This window comes from Equus przewalskii, chromosome 14, assembly GCF_037783145.1.
Source record: "Equus przewalskii isolate Varuska chromosome 14, EquPr2, whole genome shotgun sequence".
NCBI lineage: Eukaryota > Metazoa > Chordata > Mammalia > Perissodactyla > Equidae > Equus > Equus przewalskii.
This window is the reverse complement of record NC_091844.1, coordinates 89,430,795-89,447,877: the sequence shown is the minus strand read 5'-3', so window position 1 is coordinate 89,447,877 and position 17,083 is coordinate 89,430,795. Positions and strand designations below refer to the sequence as shown.

The window sequence follows — 17,083 nt, the reverse complement described above, 5'->3', positions numbered from 1 at the left end:
TTTCCCTTTGTCTTCCATCTCCCAATAAAATGTACACTCTCCTCAGATTAAGCCTTAGTGAAGATAACAGAATATTAATTACATCAAAAACTCATAAATTCAGTAAAGTTCCTACAAGCGCTCAGAGGCTGCTTTCTGATGCTGAACAGCCCTTCAGGCCACAAGCGTGAGGCCCAGGGAGGAGCTGACTTGGGCTCCTAGGTCTGCGAAAACCTACCACATTCTCCTTTAGCATTCTGATCTGCGTCTCTGCACACTGATGACCTGTTCTCCTTCTGGCAGGAGGGGCACTGGTTCATGGTCTCCGTGGTGGACAGCTCTGACTTGACACAGAACCTGAGCTCCGTTGCTCCTCATCTCCCACAGTCACTCCTCAATTATTCAGGAGGCCATTACCCATTTGTCAATTAACCAGACCCTATCTTTCACCTCCTGCTGCTCAACTGTGGGTCGTTTCACTGCTCATTAGCACCATCAAGAAGAGAAGATTGCAGGAAGGGCAGAAGCTGAAGTTCAATTTACTAAGCTGTGACTGCTAAGAAAGTCTGGGAAAGGTATAATGAAGAGACGTTAGAAGCTTCTGGCAAAATGAAGTGTGCAGATCAAACTGCATGCTGATATTTTCCTGGGTACTCTCATTCCCAGGAATTACTGTCTCCTAGGTAACTGAGACCGGCCCTACACACACCTCACACAAGAGAAATTGCTTCCATGTCTCAATTCAGACTCAGGGAAGTTTTGGCTCATAAAGTAATCCACCTGTAAAGATCAGCAGGAATCAGAAAGTGTACATTGTAGTCATGGTTGAAAAGTGTTTAGAAAAAGCTACTGTGACAATTAAAAATTGTTTATGACAAAAATTCTATGCTTTTCAGTGAATTTATTTTTATTTCTTTTTGCTGAGGAAAATTCACCCTGAGCTAACATCCACTGCCAATATTCTTCTTTTTGTGTGTAAGCCGCTGCCATGGTGTCCATCCATACCTGGGAACCAAACTTAACCGCTAGGCCACCAGGGCTGGCCTTTCAGTGAATTTAATGTAGTGCAAATACATTAAAGTTTAGGATTTCTGTCCAATATTTATATTAAGAGAAAGGATAGCACTATTATTCAGAAGTTGCAAAGTTAGAAGAGATCAGTGGGTTTATAGTTCACGGCATGATGGTTTATAATTTTTCAGTTTTCGTACTCCAACCTCATAGGATGGAAATAAGGAAAAATTAGGCAAATAAAACAGGGGGAAAAGACTTGTGTGTCTCCTGCTCATTTTTCCTTTGCCTCCCCCTCTGTGTTTCTTTATCAACGAGGATGGTGATCAGTGAAACCATCCTCGAAGGGAAGAGACCCATCCCTCGGGCCGTTGACCCCGGAGTGAGCTGTGTGTGGATGTTTGGTAAGGGGGGGTTGGTGCCAACAGAGGCAAGAGAGACGGAAATGAGAAAAGCAACATTTTCTTGGCAAAAAGAAAAAGAAGATGCAGCTGAAGTCCCTCCATCTCCCCCCGTGATAGTGAATAGAGAGAGGAATTCGCCATGCTCACCCGGAAGTGAGCCGGCTCCCTCTGGACTCAGGCACAAAGAGGGAAAACGTCACACAATTCTCTCCTGTGGATGATTTTCTGGGTAGCATTTTTTTTTGGAAAATGCAGAATAATATGGAAATTAGTGTATTTGAAGTTCATTCAAATGAGGAGCTTTGAAGACTCGTTATTTTAGGAACCGGTCAGTGAGTATTTAGTAAACTTTAAGTAGGTGGTGTCCACACATTTGGAAAGTCATTACAAAAACACGGCATTTTAAGAGCTGACCGTAACCTAGGCTGGAGCAGGGAAGCGGCTCCCTCTCTTTGCTTATGGACTCCTTATCATCAGATACTGTTTAAAGAGTGAAAGCAAGTTGGATTTTAACCTTAGAATGGCCTCCTCTTCTCAGACTCCCGACTCCAGCGAGGGGCCTGTGCTGGTTTCTCCCCAGATGGAGGTTCTGCAGGACACACAGGACACGGTTCAGCACTGACGCTCAGCTACAGGTCAGGAAAACGGAGCACGTATTTAAATCTCTGTTTGCCTGTATTTCGCTTTGGTCTTGAAGAAACGCTGGAAGACTTCTTCTGGTCCCCGTAATGCTCTGTCCACAGAGGCGGGAAGTGGTTTATGTGCTGCGGGCAGAGCGGCCGTGTTTTCAAAAGAAAAACTGTAGACATATGGTCTGATAAATAATATTTATGCTGTTTCTTTGGGCAAGAAACAGTCTGTGAGACAGAGCTTTAAAGTCAAATTACTAGAACTTCTAGGACACTTGGGAAGTTTTTGGTGCACCTGGACAGGATAGTTGAAATCACAACAGTCTTGGAAAACTTGGGACACACCCTTGCTCCTGTAGCTCAAGAATGTGGAGCTGAAGTGATGCGATCGTCCAAGGATTACCATGAATCCCTCAGAGTAAACCGTCCCGGCAGCAGCAGTTAACTCTTACTAAACGCTTAAACTTCTGGGCCTACTTTGGAACTTATCGCTTTAAAAATAATGCAATGATTCCTGAGAAAACAGCAATGGATACGATGACAGTCCTGTAACAGGAGCCCTAGAGAGGAGGTCTGCCATCTTGACACAGTCCACTCTGAGAGCGAGATACCTGGGGATCCTTCTAATTGAAACACCTGCATGGGAGGGCACCATGCTGACCCCTCGCTCTGTAGCTGAGCCTCGCCTCTTCAGCCCTGACCTGTGTGTTTGCGTGTGAGGGACACGGGGGGTTGGACCCATAGAGGCAGGAGAACAACCATGAGGAAACTCCCTCAACCTCTAGTCTTCTGAACATAGAAAAGGAAAATTGTCAGAAGAACAGGACCCCTCTTTTAGGCAGGTAGACCTGTGATAGAAAGTGCCAGCACTAGTGGGCACCTGTAAATTCTGGTTAAATGAGCGAGTGAATGAGCGAATGAAAGAATTACAGTGAACTGGTGCTTCTCTTGGTCGCTACATCGTTAATCACAATTTATTAATAGTTTTATTACTGTTTTAAAGCTTTTATGATACAAATAAAGAGCTGCAAAGAGATACCTGCCCCACGAGCAGCCAGGACGTGCTTTATCTCCAAGTGTGATGGGAAGGTCCACGAGGGACTTATCAACGGGAGCTGGAAGGTGCACGCCCTCAGGCTGCACACAATCACTGGGCTCCCTGTTGAGGGGGAACTTACAACTCTGAGAAGTCTTTTGTAACTTCAAAAGAAGGATGGGGAATTTGCTTGTCAGGAAATCCTGGATTTCCTTCGCTCAAGGAAGGGTCCTGTCAACCATGCTGGAGCAGGGGACCGAATGGAACATTTGAAACAAAACCAAAGTTTCACAGGCTTCAAAGATGACTCCGGTGTGATCGAGGCAGTGGTATTTTAATGAAATAATTGGTCTGATTTACTCAAATAAGGGGCGATCTGGCCATTTTATATGCATAACAAATCTGCTTCTCCATTTGTATGGTCTGTCCCAACAATGGAGAGGCAGCTAAAGCACGGTGACATGTAGTTCTGGGAGAGGCGGCACGGGACAGAAGGAGGGAGCCGCACCTTACCATGGGGTCTGCTTTATGGAGCACATGCGTCCCAGGCCAGGGGGGCCCAGCAGCATCTGATGGGGCTCAAGGGACCCGGGGAAAGCGTGGGGCCACTGTCCAGCTGTGCTAGTTCACACTCAGAGTTAACGACTGACAGCTGAGCTTATGTCATATTTACCTGTTGTGTTCACAGTCACAGCGTGATGCTCACTTCCAAAGATGGCTGAGCATTCCAGAACATCAGGTGCAATACCAAGCCAGGTGCCCTTCAAATACTAAATGGCTTTTTGGTAAAATAGCTGTTGCTCTTAGGGCTCTGAGTGAAAAAGTAAGAAAACAAACCAGTATCTGCATTAAAAATCCAATTTTCTGAATATGAGTGTGTTTCTAGTTACTTCTCATTGTTCTATCCTGACAGCAAGCTCTGGCAGAAAATGAAAAGAATCAGAATTTAGGGCCAGGATAGGGGGGCATGTAAGTCTCGTGGCCCTCGAGCTACTACCCAGCTGCTCTGTGAGGCTCTCAGCAATTCACACGCTGGACTAACACCTACAAATCTGGAGGCTTTATATCCAAATCTGAATTTCTGATTTTTCTGGAAAAATAGGAGGATCTGGAAATACTGTGCTCAATTTCTCTCAGCCACAGTTGGCTAGAGTGGCAGCCCCACCGCCTGAGGTCCTGTGTGCATCCCATCCCTTGTGTATGACATCTGCCCCTTTGGGTGTTTGACTGTGCTGCTCCCCATCTGGCCCCAGCTAGCTCAGAAGATGGGCTCCAGTGACCCTGACTGCTCGGTCCAAGGCTGCATGGGGCTGTAGCCCAAATACGCTTCCTGGGTCTCCCTGCATCCCCTGCTCCTGCCCAGTACTCTCTACCCTTGAGGATAATCGAGTCTGAAGAAAACAAAACAGAACATCTAAGTCCCAGGACCTCTGAAGAGTCATGGAGAAGCCAGAGCTAAAACGCATGAATGCTGTAGGATTTTATGTAATCTTATAGGAACGGTATTCCCGTCCTGGCTCTCAAGACCCAGGATCCAGTCAGTTGGGACCTTCGAGGACAGTGGGGTCCCACGGTGTGGGATTCAGAGGGCTGGATGGGGACACTGACTGGGAAGGTTAAAAGTTCAGCACCTGGCACCTTCCCCAGGAGCCACCTGTGTCTCCAGCCTAGGAGCTTTTGCTCCAGGTTTAATCATTTATTTCCATTTCCTCTCTATCCCTCTTCTTGGAATGATCAGTTCTTTAGTTTTCCTGAAAGTTACTCCAAATAGGTTTGCAGACTTTGTACTGGCCTTCGAAGTAATTATAATCTAGTCTTAAAGTGTTTGTTTAGGCTCCTTCTTCCCCATCAGAGCACCTACATCTGCTCCATCTCCTGGGTGCCAGGAGCATGGCCGGGACCAGCCCACGTGGCAGGACAGAGCATGGATGCACGGTACTACCTGGCTTTCAACATCTCTGGGTTTGCCTCTTAGGGCCTTGCAGACAGCGTACTCCCTCTGACCTGCGGCTCCAGAGAGAAGAGCCTGAGGCCTGCAGACTCCTCTGTGTCAGCCACGATCCTTCGCCTGATCTCTGTGGATGCGCGCTTCCCTGTGCACAGCGGCGAGAGCACATCTCAGAGGCGGGTGGCTCCGCAGTTACTTTCTGTATGACGTGTATGTGTAACGTCTATGGATCTCAGTTCTCTCATGTGTAAAATTCCCACACATCTCACTAGGTGTTGGAGGGAGGGAATCAAATGAAATGATTTTACTGGAGGACCTAGCATGGTGCCTGGTACATGAGGGGCGCTTAAAAAATGTGCGTTGCTTTCTTCTCATCTCAATTTCCTAGGTGAAGTATTTTTCCCAAAGGGATGGAAAGTAGAAACACTCATCATATCCAAGTTGTGGATGAACATATCACCTGTGATGAGGGGAGATGTTGTCCTCTCTGTATTTTTAATTACCTTTTCATGATACCAAATGTTTTATTGGCCTTTGAGGGTCTGAACCAGTTTAAGGGTGTGTTGCTTCAGAGTGTAGCCTCCACAATGACTCCTAGAGCCAAAAGTTCAGTTATATTTACAAAATCTGAAGAGTGTGTGTGTGAGGTGGGGAACAAAAGTTTCTTTTTTACTGGAGAGTATTTCTCTTGGACTCTTGACAATCTCCCTTAATCCGACTAATTATTTTTAATAGATTGTAGACTTCCAGTTCCCTAGACCAGACAGAAGGGCAGCTGAGAGCGTTTCTCAGAAGCTGTCGTCCTGGAAGCCTGGGGAAATAGGTCATCTCTTAGAAGAGTCGCTCTGGAGCGCTCAGTGCTCCCCAGTCACCGGTGTGAGGCCATCTGAAACAGGAGCGTGCATTGTTCATCTTTGCATCCTTCAGCCTCCAGCATGGTGCCTGGCACAGAGCAGCTGCATGATAAACACTGCTGAGTTGTACTAAATAAAGATAGCATGGTTCCCTTACAGAGCATGTGGACGCTGGGCAACTTTCTTACCAATATGGAAAGATGCTCTACAGAGTAAAGAAAAAGAGTGACAGAAAAGTGAACATTCCCTGGAACTGAATATTCCTTCATTGGAAGGGGACGCTTCAAAAATATTAGGTAAAGAATGAATAGTCAAAAAAGATAGGCTACGGATCAATTTAGTGGCTCATAATTGGTGCTTTTTCAGACAAGAATGGTCTGAAACGAAAATCCTTATTCTCAGCCTGTTGGGCGCCTTTAAAATCAGATTCTTGCAGGGTGGAGGGCATGGTGGCATGGTCAAGGGAATCTAGTCCAGTGGCCTCCTCCCCGGCTTGCCTGTTCTCTGAGAGAGCCTGGGGCAGACGTAGCCTCTCTTAGGAGCGCACGCTCGCTCCTCTGCACCACCACTCACTCTTTCTCCTGCTCACAGCTATTTACAAACTTACAACCACTTGCAGAACACTCGGTGTTATTTGAGTAAGATCTTTTTAAGTTCATTATTGTATTTCCTGGTTCCTCTAAGTATTGCACTGTTTCTTAGAAATAAGAGACCCCGAAACAGGTGGTAAATCACTGAGAAGACAGACGATAAAACAAAAAAAATTGTAATACAAGTCCCGGGGGCCAAATCTGAAGCTACGATGGGGTGTCACGGAAGGCGGTGCAGAGCAGAGGGTACCCACACAGGCCCCGGAGTCAAAACTCCCCAGGGCCAAAGGCTTCCTTTGTCTCTTCTTCGCTGTACAATCATAGGCAAGCAATGTGACCTGTCCGTGTCTCAGTTCTCTTAATTATAAATATGTGGTTAATAGTACCCCTGTGTATCTCAGGGATGTTGGGAGATCAAAGAGGAAAATGACTTTGACAGTGTCCTAGGAGTAGACAATTCTATGTTAACTGAGGGGAGGTGCTAAACATTGCCAGGGCTGGTCCTGTTTTCTTTTTTCGTTTGTTTTCTTTTTTTTTTTTAAACATTGGCGCCTGAGCCAACAACTGCTGCCGATCTTCTTTTTTTTCCCTACTTTTTCTCTCCAAATCCCCCAGTACACAGTTGTATATTTTTCAGTTGTGGGTCCTTCTAGTTGTGGCATGTGGGACACTGCCTCAGCATGGCCTGATGAGCAGTGCCATGTCTGCGCCCAGGATCTGAACCAGAGAAACCCTGGGCTGCGGAAACACAGTGTGCAAACTTAACCACTCAGCCACAGGGCCGGCCCCTGGTCCTGTTTTCTAAACATGCCTTGGTACAGACCCACGGGTCCAGAGCTTGGGGCCTTCCGTGCTGCCTCTCACACTATGAGGAAATCGGTCAAAGATGTAAGGCCCACATCTTCCTCTGCACACACTGCACAGGCGTATGTTGGAATGGAGAACACATCTCTGATGGATAACCATCCAGGTGCCTGGATGAACCTCAGGCCATTGTAGAGTCTAAGTAGTCTCCTCAGGGCCTCTCCCGTCAGAAGTCTCATGTTTCCACTATTCTCCCCTCCGAGTAAGTGCCCGCCTCTTCCCTTTACAATAAGGGGTGGTGGAGCCAGCCAACGGAGTCGCTCACACGTCTCTGATGCATGCCCCTGAGTTGATATTCACTTCTAGTCGGTCTGCAAGCAGGAAGTCTCCCTTCAAAATCCTTCTCATTGTCAGGAATCTGGATCCCCAGATCTTGGCTGTGGATTGGGTTCTTGCCATTGCTGGGCCCTGTGCCAAGTGCATTCCCTGTGTTCTCTGGCTTCTGCCTCTACATGGTTGATCCATTACTATCTCTGCTTACGGACAAAGTCCAGGAGGTACAGAGGGTCTGTGACTTGGGCAAGGTCAGTCAGCTGGAGAAGACACAGTGCCGGAATTCACGCCCAGGTTCCGCATCCCCATGCCTAACCGTAGCCGTACGCCGCCTCCTTCTCCACCGATGGTCTTGTCAGGTAACTTGCCTGAGAGAGGAGCGTCTGAGGGCTTGTTCCCTATCTCAGCCTTATCTCCAGCATGTTCAGTCTGCCCCTCTCACTTGGCTTTCTCCTACTCTCTCTTAGGCTCAGTTCTCCTCCACCCCTTGGACCCACTGAACTTTAGCAATTGTCACATCTCTCTCCTTCCTTTGTTGTGACACTTCTCCAACAGCAACCTTCTCACCGATCCCTCTCCCAGGCAGCTTGCACCCTGTCGGATGTTGTTGCTAAAATCCCTGTTTCAGAGGTCCCCAGTGACCCGTTTCCTAAACCCCCAAAGCCTCATCGTCAGTAAAGCATTTGATGCTGTGCTCACTCTCCCTGAACCATCATCTCACGGAGGCCCAGCTCCATCCATGTTCTGTCCCAGGTCCACACACACTCAGAGGAAATGTCTCTACTGCTCTACTGGGATGCGCTCAGACCAGCGTCTATAACCCTAATCTCTCACATAAACCTCGATTCTTCATTTCTAGATGATTTCCGAGTATTGACAACTCACATGAAATTCACATTGACACCACAGCTGTCACAGTTTTTTCCAGCACAGGGCCTTCTGCGAACCACATCGTTTCTTCCTGTCTCACCGTTATTTCCACTCTCACCTCTGTCCTGCCTCGCATTTTAGAAATTTCTTCATTTGACAATTGTTACTCTCTATTACGGCAAGAAGGTTTTCCTCTATCGTTTTATAAGGTCTTGTGGGGAGGGGATCTTGTAATACTCCAGCGTCAGTCCAGTATTTACTGAATAAATGAAGTGATCGTCCTTTTAGTCTGAAACCTTAAAATCATATTTGACCCTTTTCATTTCTCCACTCCTCTATCAAGTCATTTAGCACATTCTGGTTTTTGCTGCCATTTCTTTCAATTCCCCTGGACACGCTCCAGTTCAAACCCTCACCAATCAAGACTGAGTCATTCAATAGTCTTCTCCACGCTCAGCCACTGTATTTCACTTCCTTGTCAATCCACTATAGCTGTGATGTTATCATTCCATTTCCAGCATGGAATTCTCTGGCTTAAGAATCCAGAAGGGGCGGGCAGGCTGGCCCCATAGCTAAGTGGTTAAGTTTCTGAGCTCCACTTCGGTGGCCAAGGTTTTCACAGGTTTGGATCCTGGGTGCAGACCTAGCACCACTCATCAGGCCATGCTGAGACAGCAGCCCACACAGCACAACCAGAAGGACCTACAACTAGAAATGTACCACTATGTACTGGAGGGCTTTGGGGAGAAGAAGAAAAAAGAGATTGGCAAAAGATGTTAGCTCAGGGCTAATCTTAAAAAAAAAAAAAAGAAAAAACCAGAAGCATCCCTTGCTGATTACCTCAAGTCTAAGCAGCAATGCCTGCATTTCTTTTCTTCACTTCTTCTACATTACTGGGTTGAAAAAAATCAAAAGAAGTACATACGGTAACATGTCAGTTATGCAGTGGGGAATAAAGCAGCAGTTCTAATCTCTCTTCCTCCAGTCAATTTCCTTATCCAGAGGTAACCAATGTGGTCTCTACTCCTAAAACGTGATGAATAAAAGCACAGTTTTCTCATATGTTTATTGTTTACAAAAGCAGGTGCCATTATACACAAACTTTTCTGTAAGTTGCTGTTTTTCACTTATGAAAAACCACAGCTCTCTCTCCACGTCAATGCCCATGGTTTAAACTTTTTTTTTTTTAAAGATTGGCACCTGAACTAACATCTTTTGGCCATCTTTTTTCTTCTTCTTCTTCTCCCTACAGTCCCCCTGTACATAGTTGTATATTCTTGTTGTGGGTCCTTCTGGTTGTGCTATGTGGGACACTGCTTCAGCGCGGCCTGATGAGCAGGGCTAGGTCCGCACCCAGGTTATGAAGTGGTGAAACCCTGGGGCGCTGAAGCAGAGCACAGGAACTTAACCACTTAGCCACAGGGCCAGCCCCTAAACTCATTCTTTGAATGAAAGCGTAACATTCCTCTGAATGCATATCCTATAATTTATCCAACCATCCTTGTAAGTTCTCCTACGAAAGGATAAGTAGGTTGTTTTATGTCATTTGGTTGTTTTAGTCCATTATTTTAAAAAGGTGCAATAAATATCATGCACATCTTTGTGCTTATTTGTATAATGTAGTTTTCTAAGAAGACATTGTCAATTTATAGTTGAAAAATATAAAAATCCATGTACTTTTAGTAATGTATGATGAAGCCCATTTTTCTAAATGCTTGTCACCAATGGATCTCACAAGTCTTTTATTTGTACCGAGTGAAACAATGTGTCTCATTATTGCTTACATTTCTCTTTCTCTGACCAAGAATGAGCGCAGGCATTTTTTCATATATTGGCCTCTTGCATTTTCTCTTCTGTAAATTCTTATTCACATCCTTTACCTATTTTTCTTCTTTTTAAAATTTTCACATTGATTTGTAATTTCTTTTTGTATACTTAAGGTGTTAACTCCTTTGCCCATCTTATCTGTTGCAAGTGTTTTCTTCTAGCTTCTTTTATTTATTTTTACTTTGTTTGCGGTACTTTTGCCATGTGTAAGTAAAAATTGTAGGTAATTGCACCAGTCATTTGGAAAGAGCTCCAGTGCACCACGGCCTGGCTGCGATTCCTCACCAAGGCTCATTGCCTGGCCGCTCTGAGCTCTCCTGTCACTGGACCCCGTTCCTCCTGGGCCCTCACCAGGCTCAGTCCCCTCCCGACCTCAGCAGGCATGTCCTCCGTGGCTGGCGAGTCCAGCCTCTCTTCTTTGTCCTGTTCTGCACCCTGGGCTCTGTGTTCGTGAACCAATCAACAGGAGGGCTCCAGTCAACATCTGCCTCAGCTGGACCTGTCCCTCAGGTGCAAGTGAAAAACAGAGAGAGACAACGCATCTTTTTTTGATAGCTATAAAAACCGTAAATGGGATGAAAGGACTGCTTTTAATGAGAAGCAGATAATGCTCTGTGTTCATGAGCGGATCTGTAAGGCTACTTCTGACACTACGTCTGGTCTACACGCAACGTTTCCCACCTTCTCCCTAATTTAAATTTTGATGAATTGGTACAAAAAATAAAATTCAAAGATTCAAATGTTTTGACAAATAAAAATATTAATAGAACTGTCCATTTATAAATTTTTAGTCCAATTTTTAAAAAAAATTGTTTCACACTTTTTAGGGGGAAGACAATAGTAAAAGAGTCAAGAACAGAAAATTAGAGAAGCTTCTGTTCACAAAGGATAGAATGTGTCATCTGGGAACGGCATTTGTGCTCAGGGGAGATGAAATACACTATTCCACAGAGGATTTTCAGACATTAAAATGGTTCAGAAATTATTAAGTGGAAAATATACATGAATTTTAGAGTGACAGGGCTGGGCTTAGAATTTTAAAGATGAAGTTTAGGTTTTTCCACTTTAATTTTGAGCCTCGCTTCATCATCTGCACAAACTCTCCAGTGAGAATAATATTTTCCCCTATGCTTAACATGGAGGTCAGGTGGGTGGGAAAGCTCCCAACACATTTGGAAGAACACTGTAAAGTGTGAAGTACCCTACATGTGTAAGGAGTGACACTATTAGACCTGAGTAGTCCCAGGACTTATGGCTCTGTGTGGTGGCTGTCATTCACTGAACTGTTGCCACTAGGCTGTCACTTTTGCACATCTATCTGTATGTTGGCGTGTCCTTCGCAACGGGAGAAATACACCACCAAATGAGACACATCCTCATTGCAAGGAACTTTCAGAGGGCAGGAGTTGAAATAAAACACATCCACAGAAGAAGAGTTCTCCAAATGATAGGGAGGCAACCTAAAGAAACAGCATGTAAAGGAAGGCAAGAGAGGAGAAAGTTCTAGAAGGGTGTAGGGAAAGAAGGAGCATTAAGTTGTGATCACAGGGTTTTGAAAAGGGAGAACTGAATGAAATTCATTGGTCTTACCTTGACCCCTACTGGGAAATGGTCAAGAGTAGGTGAAATTGTCTTGCTGGGGTCAATGTACAGAAGTTTCATCTATCTGATGATGAGATGTGGGACTGGATGATACTTAAAACCCCTTCCACCCCTGACATTGTCTGGACTTGGTGCTCAGGAGATTGACGGTGGATTTCCAGAGAGAAGTTTCAGGAGGAAGGCAGGACAACAGCCAGACTTCCATAGCCTCCTCAGTGGATAGGTGATGAGGAAGGCATGGCCTAGGAGTGGCCCCAAAAGGACAGAGAAAAGATAAGAGACTGAGCAGGGCTGAAGAAAGCTTCTCTCTCTTCTTTTTTTAAATCCCAGGATAGAGTCGATCTGCCCATCAGAGAGAGAGAGGAGATAGATTTGAAAAGAGGAGAAGGCAAAGATGGAGTCGGTGCCTCGAGCAGGATGGAAGGAAGTCGGAAAGGTGAGGCTGCAGAGAAATCTGGTGGAGGGTGGGGAGTACCGGTGATCAAATGCGTAAGGAATCAGTTTGCTGACAATGGTGGTCCAGACCAGATGCCTAACCCACGTCAGGAAATGTGAGAGCTGGCCAGTCCTTCACACGCTCCCAGGGTATACAACCTTGCCGTGTAGACAGGGCTGCCCCACATCATTGAGGACTGCACATACCCCAGGGGCCGGAGGCCATGCTTTACCTTGCAGGAAGTCTTCTCTCCTAGGAACGGAGGCAGCGTGACTCCGTGGGCAGGACGCAGGCCCAGAGTCAGGGGTTCTCTCTAAGTTCTAATCTTGGTCCTCCCCAGCTTGAGACTGTGGCGAAGTCACTTAATTTCTCTGTGCCTCGATTTCTCCATCTGCAAAATATGAACCGCAATATAAAGCACCTAATGATTTCATTACCAGATTAGGAAGAAATGTAAATAGAGAGCATCCCTTTTACAGCTGGCACCATGGGTCCTTCAGCTTCCTCCAGGGACCAGATGTCTTCTGTCCTATCCAGGGATAATCATTCCCCTTGAGAATGATTATCCTAGATGTAGGGCCTGCTGTTTTGGCTCTGAGAAAGCATCTCCCCTGGGACTTGGTTAGGCGGTCCAGTCTGGGACAAGCTCTGTCTGGGAAGTTTTGTTCCCTGCCAGCTACATCAGCTCTGCAGCCTGTGAGATATTCGGCTCCATCTGAGAAGGTTCTAGAACTCCTGGTTCCCATGGTCCAGTATCCCTCCAGGCAGCCTTATAGAGACTCTCCTTCCTAGACGTGGGATGGAATCAGCCTACACAGCAGCATGGTAGAGCTACAACCCAGAGCTCTCTTGCGATCCTTATTGTCTCTGATTTCTCGAGGGACTTCAGGAGCTGTGGGACTAGGCTGTTCTCCTTAAAGTTCCTGGAGCTCTAAGAGCTTATGAAACATTATTTTCTTATCTATTATGTCATTTAGTTATCAACCAAACTTTATGCTAATTTTATGAATGAAGAAACAGACACTCAGAGAAGCTGAAGTACTTGCTCAAAGCTACCCAGAGAGTCTGAGGGAGAGCCATAATTGAAACTGAACTCTCTTGTTTGCAACTAGGACCCCTCCCAGTGTAATAAGGCCTTTCCAAACACACTCCCAGCAAGAACCTAAAGGGCTGAGCCACAGAGTGAGGCCTTTAAGTCCTGGTGGTCCTGAATGAGCCTTTGGGTGGGTTCCCCAGAAAAGCCTCCATAGATATTCACTCAAAGGGATTTCTTCATTCAAAAGGACTCGGTGTGTCTTGCTCGTGTGGCTTACTGGAACTGAAAATCTCTAGGCTATTTTAAACCTCCACGGGTCAAGTGAACTAAGAGCCTGGAGATGATTAGAGATGATGCATCAGGAATTCACAAGGTGACGCTGACATTTCAGTTGACCAGTTTGACATGGATAACTAGCATAACACCTACAGCAAGAAACTATCATCTCAACTTTCTCTGCAATTCTTCGTTTGAACAACAGACAACTCGATGGTTGAGTTAAACAAGAAACACAGGGAGTGACAGGGGTCCTCGGAACTCAGTATCCCTTCCTGTTACTGGGAACCAGCATCCTCATCTACTTCTGTTGACCCTTGGACACTGAGCTGTAAACCCTTTCCTTGTACACTCAGTTTTCCCCAGGGATGACTTCATCACACAGAGAGTGACTAAGTGTTTGAACACGTGTGTCTTGCCAAGAGCATAAAGATATAGATCACAGAAGATTTAAAATCATAAATTCCCAGAAAGAGAAAGGAATTAGACCAGATTTGTCTCTTTTCTTTCCAACTTTGCCATTTAAAATGAAGAAACTTCTCCCCATCTCCTCCTTAGAATTTAATGATTTCCCTTAAACTTGACTCCAGGCTCTTCATCTGACATGGCACAAGGCTCTGTGGTGCATACCTTGGGAGAGGGACAATTCCACTCACCTTTGCGTCTTACCTGTCTCCATATTGACTGGCTGGTCAATATGGGTTTGTTGATTGTATGACAAAAAAAAAAAAAAAGAAAAAAGAAAAATGAAAGAAGAAAGAAAGAGAGAGAGAGGGTGGGAGGTGGGGAGGAGGGAGGAAGGGAGGAAAAGACAGCACTCGCATTGACTGGTGCAGCAGGAATTCTAACTCTAATTGATTGGATTATGTTATACAAGTGACGCAACCAACCGGTGAAATGTTTAATGGTTAACAGTTTCGAAATCAGACGGAATTATGTTAAGTCACTACCACCTACGGCCTCGTGCACTGAGCTCTTTTTATAAACATTACTTTCCCAGAATTTTTCAATCTCTAAATTAGACAATATACAACAAAGATCTAGCTTTCTGTAAATGCTCAATAAATGGTAGTACCTTTATAGATGATCATTCTATACCAATTTACTAATATACCTACATAGTATTGCTGCGTTTTAGTTTCTCATTTATAACCGTGACGATGTAAACGGCAGCAAAAGCTATCTGCAGAGAATTCTGGCTCTCTAGATAGGGATGCCTTTGATTAATTCAGCCAGTATTTCCTGAGGACTCGCTCTTCGGCGCTCTGCTAGACTTGAGTGACTTGGAATAGAACAAGATAGACAAGGTATTGCTACATAAATTCAAAGGAAGCATAAAGACGGAATAGAGAGAAGTTAGGATCAACTTAGCTGCAATCTTAAATATGTGGAAAAAGTACTTTATTTTGGATATAAAGAAAAATAGAAATTATGAAGGAATAGAAAGAAAAAAACATAAAACTGTCCGCTTGGGTAAAATAGAAATTCCATGGCTAGCATTAAATTTACCAACCCCCCCCCCAATAATTAAGAAAAATACAACATAATCTGCTAAAACAAAAATTAAAACATGTTAATACAGTGACATATTCAGTTTTAATACTGTGACACATGCAGATGTTTGCCTTTTTATTTTTTTGAGGAAGATTAGCCCTGAGCTAACTGCTGCCAATCCTCCTCTTTTTGCTGAGGAAGACTGGCCCTGAGCTCACATCCGTGCCCATCTTCCTCTACTTTATATGTGGGACGCCTGCCACAGCATGGCCTGACACCCGGTGCCATGTCCACACCCGGGATCCAAACCAGTGAACCCGGGCTGCCGAAGCAGAACGTGCGCACTTAACTGTGGTGCCACGGGGTCAGCCCCCAATGTTTCCCTTTTTAAAATAAATTCTTTTATAAAACCATAGTTATAAAAAGAAGCATTTTGAAAACAGCTAATATTCAACTGAATGTTAGCAGTATTATCAAAAAATACACATATAAATTGTTCATAAGATTTAAAAATTAAACAATTAAATTATATATTAATGAGTGACAAGCAAATTGTTAATTACGGTTCAACTCATGTTCTCAGCATAAAATAAACCGGATTCAAGATTCCTGTTTACCACGGTTGTCACATAAACCTGAAGCATAGCTGTCTATGAGTTTTGTGTTTTGTTAACAATAAAACCGTGTTAGACAATGTCCCTTCAAAGAACAAATGGAAGAATAAGAATGATGACGCGATAGAGAGAACTTTCCACCTGAAAGCGGCGTGTTCCCATTATTTAATCAGAAGATGGCTTTGTGTGACTCGGAACAGAATATTTATTGCACAAAGCCAAATTTTCCCTCACTGGGCTGGAAGAGGCATGGCTGAGTCCCGCCCCACTCCTCTGCAGCCCCCACGGGGGCTTAGGAATCCTCCTGGGGCAGCCAGGATTCAGAACCTACCAGAATTCCCCTTCTTGGAAACTAGTGCTTTTTAAAATTTTTTTAACATTAAAAGTCCGTGGCAGAAATTCCCTCTGGGAAATTTCTTTTAGGAAATCAAAGCTTCAGACCTAATTTATTTCTATTTATTTGCTTTTGAAAAATGTGCCTTCAGCAGTGTCCATATGGAGGGCTTGAAAGGAAAAGAGCCTGACCTGGGTACTTGGCACACACCCCCGCGAGGCAGGGTGGTGGGCATCGAGGGGCGGTACCTGCCTGCTTCTGCTTCTTCATTCCTCTAGACCCTAAGAGACTTGAGGGCAGGGAAACTTTATTTTTAGCATTGTAACAGTCTCCTTGCTGGATTTCTTCTCCATTTGGTCGATGCTAAGCCCTAGGCATTTTTTCAGAATAAGGACCCACAAGTGAGAGTTCCGTCCGAGGCGTCTTTGCACATGGGGAATGTCCTTATTTCAGTCTCCGGGGTGACGTTCTAAGCATAAGTCGTTTCCCCAAGACGAGGGGGGCACTGCTTCCGTCGCAGCACTCTCCCCCGAGGCCAGGCTGATTCTGCTTCTCATCAGAAGCACAACTTTCCTCTGTAAACAGCTGTCAGGACCTTCTCTTCCTCCTGGTTTTCTGGAGTTTTCTGGGTTGGGTGAGGGAATCTTTTCTTGATTCTTGTTGCTTAGCCCTCAGCGCACCCATACAGCCTGAAGTCCGCTGATCGGTGAGAACTGTCTTCTCCTTTCTTTGATAATTTCTCCTCTTTATTTTCTATCCTGTTTTTAAAAATTCTTTAAAATTTCTATTAAATGGATTTGGATTCTCTAGATTTATCTTCCATTGACCTTAGCTTTCATATTTTTTTCATCTTTTTGTTCTTCTCTATCTTCTGGAAGTTTTTCTCAAATTTATCTTTGAGTTCTTCAATTGCATTTAAAATTTTTTTTTCTGCTTTTTCTCCCCAAATCCCCCTGGTACATAGCTGTGTATTTTTAAAGGTTTTATTTTTTCCTTTTTCTCCCCA

The 17,083-nt window shown here is 44.8% G+C and overlaps 1 protein-coding gene across 50 annotated transcripts in view; it reads right to left on the bottom strand.

Moving 5' to 3' along the window:
* MYT1L (myelin transcription factor 1 like) overlaps positions 1-17,083 on the bottom strand; it is a 448,087-nt gene that overhangs the window by 160,509 nt on the left and 270,495 nt on the right. For all 50 annotated transcript variants that reach the window (XM_070571805.1, XM_070571813.1, XM_070571850.1 and 47 more), the window contains exon 5: positions 12,556-12,714. The gene's annotated coding sequence lies outside the window, so the exon portion shown is untranslated. The remainder of the gene's footprint in view (positions 1-12,555; positions 12,715-17,083) is intronic.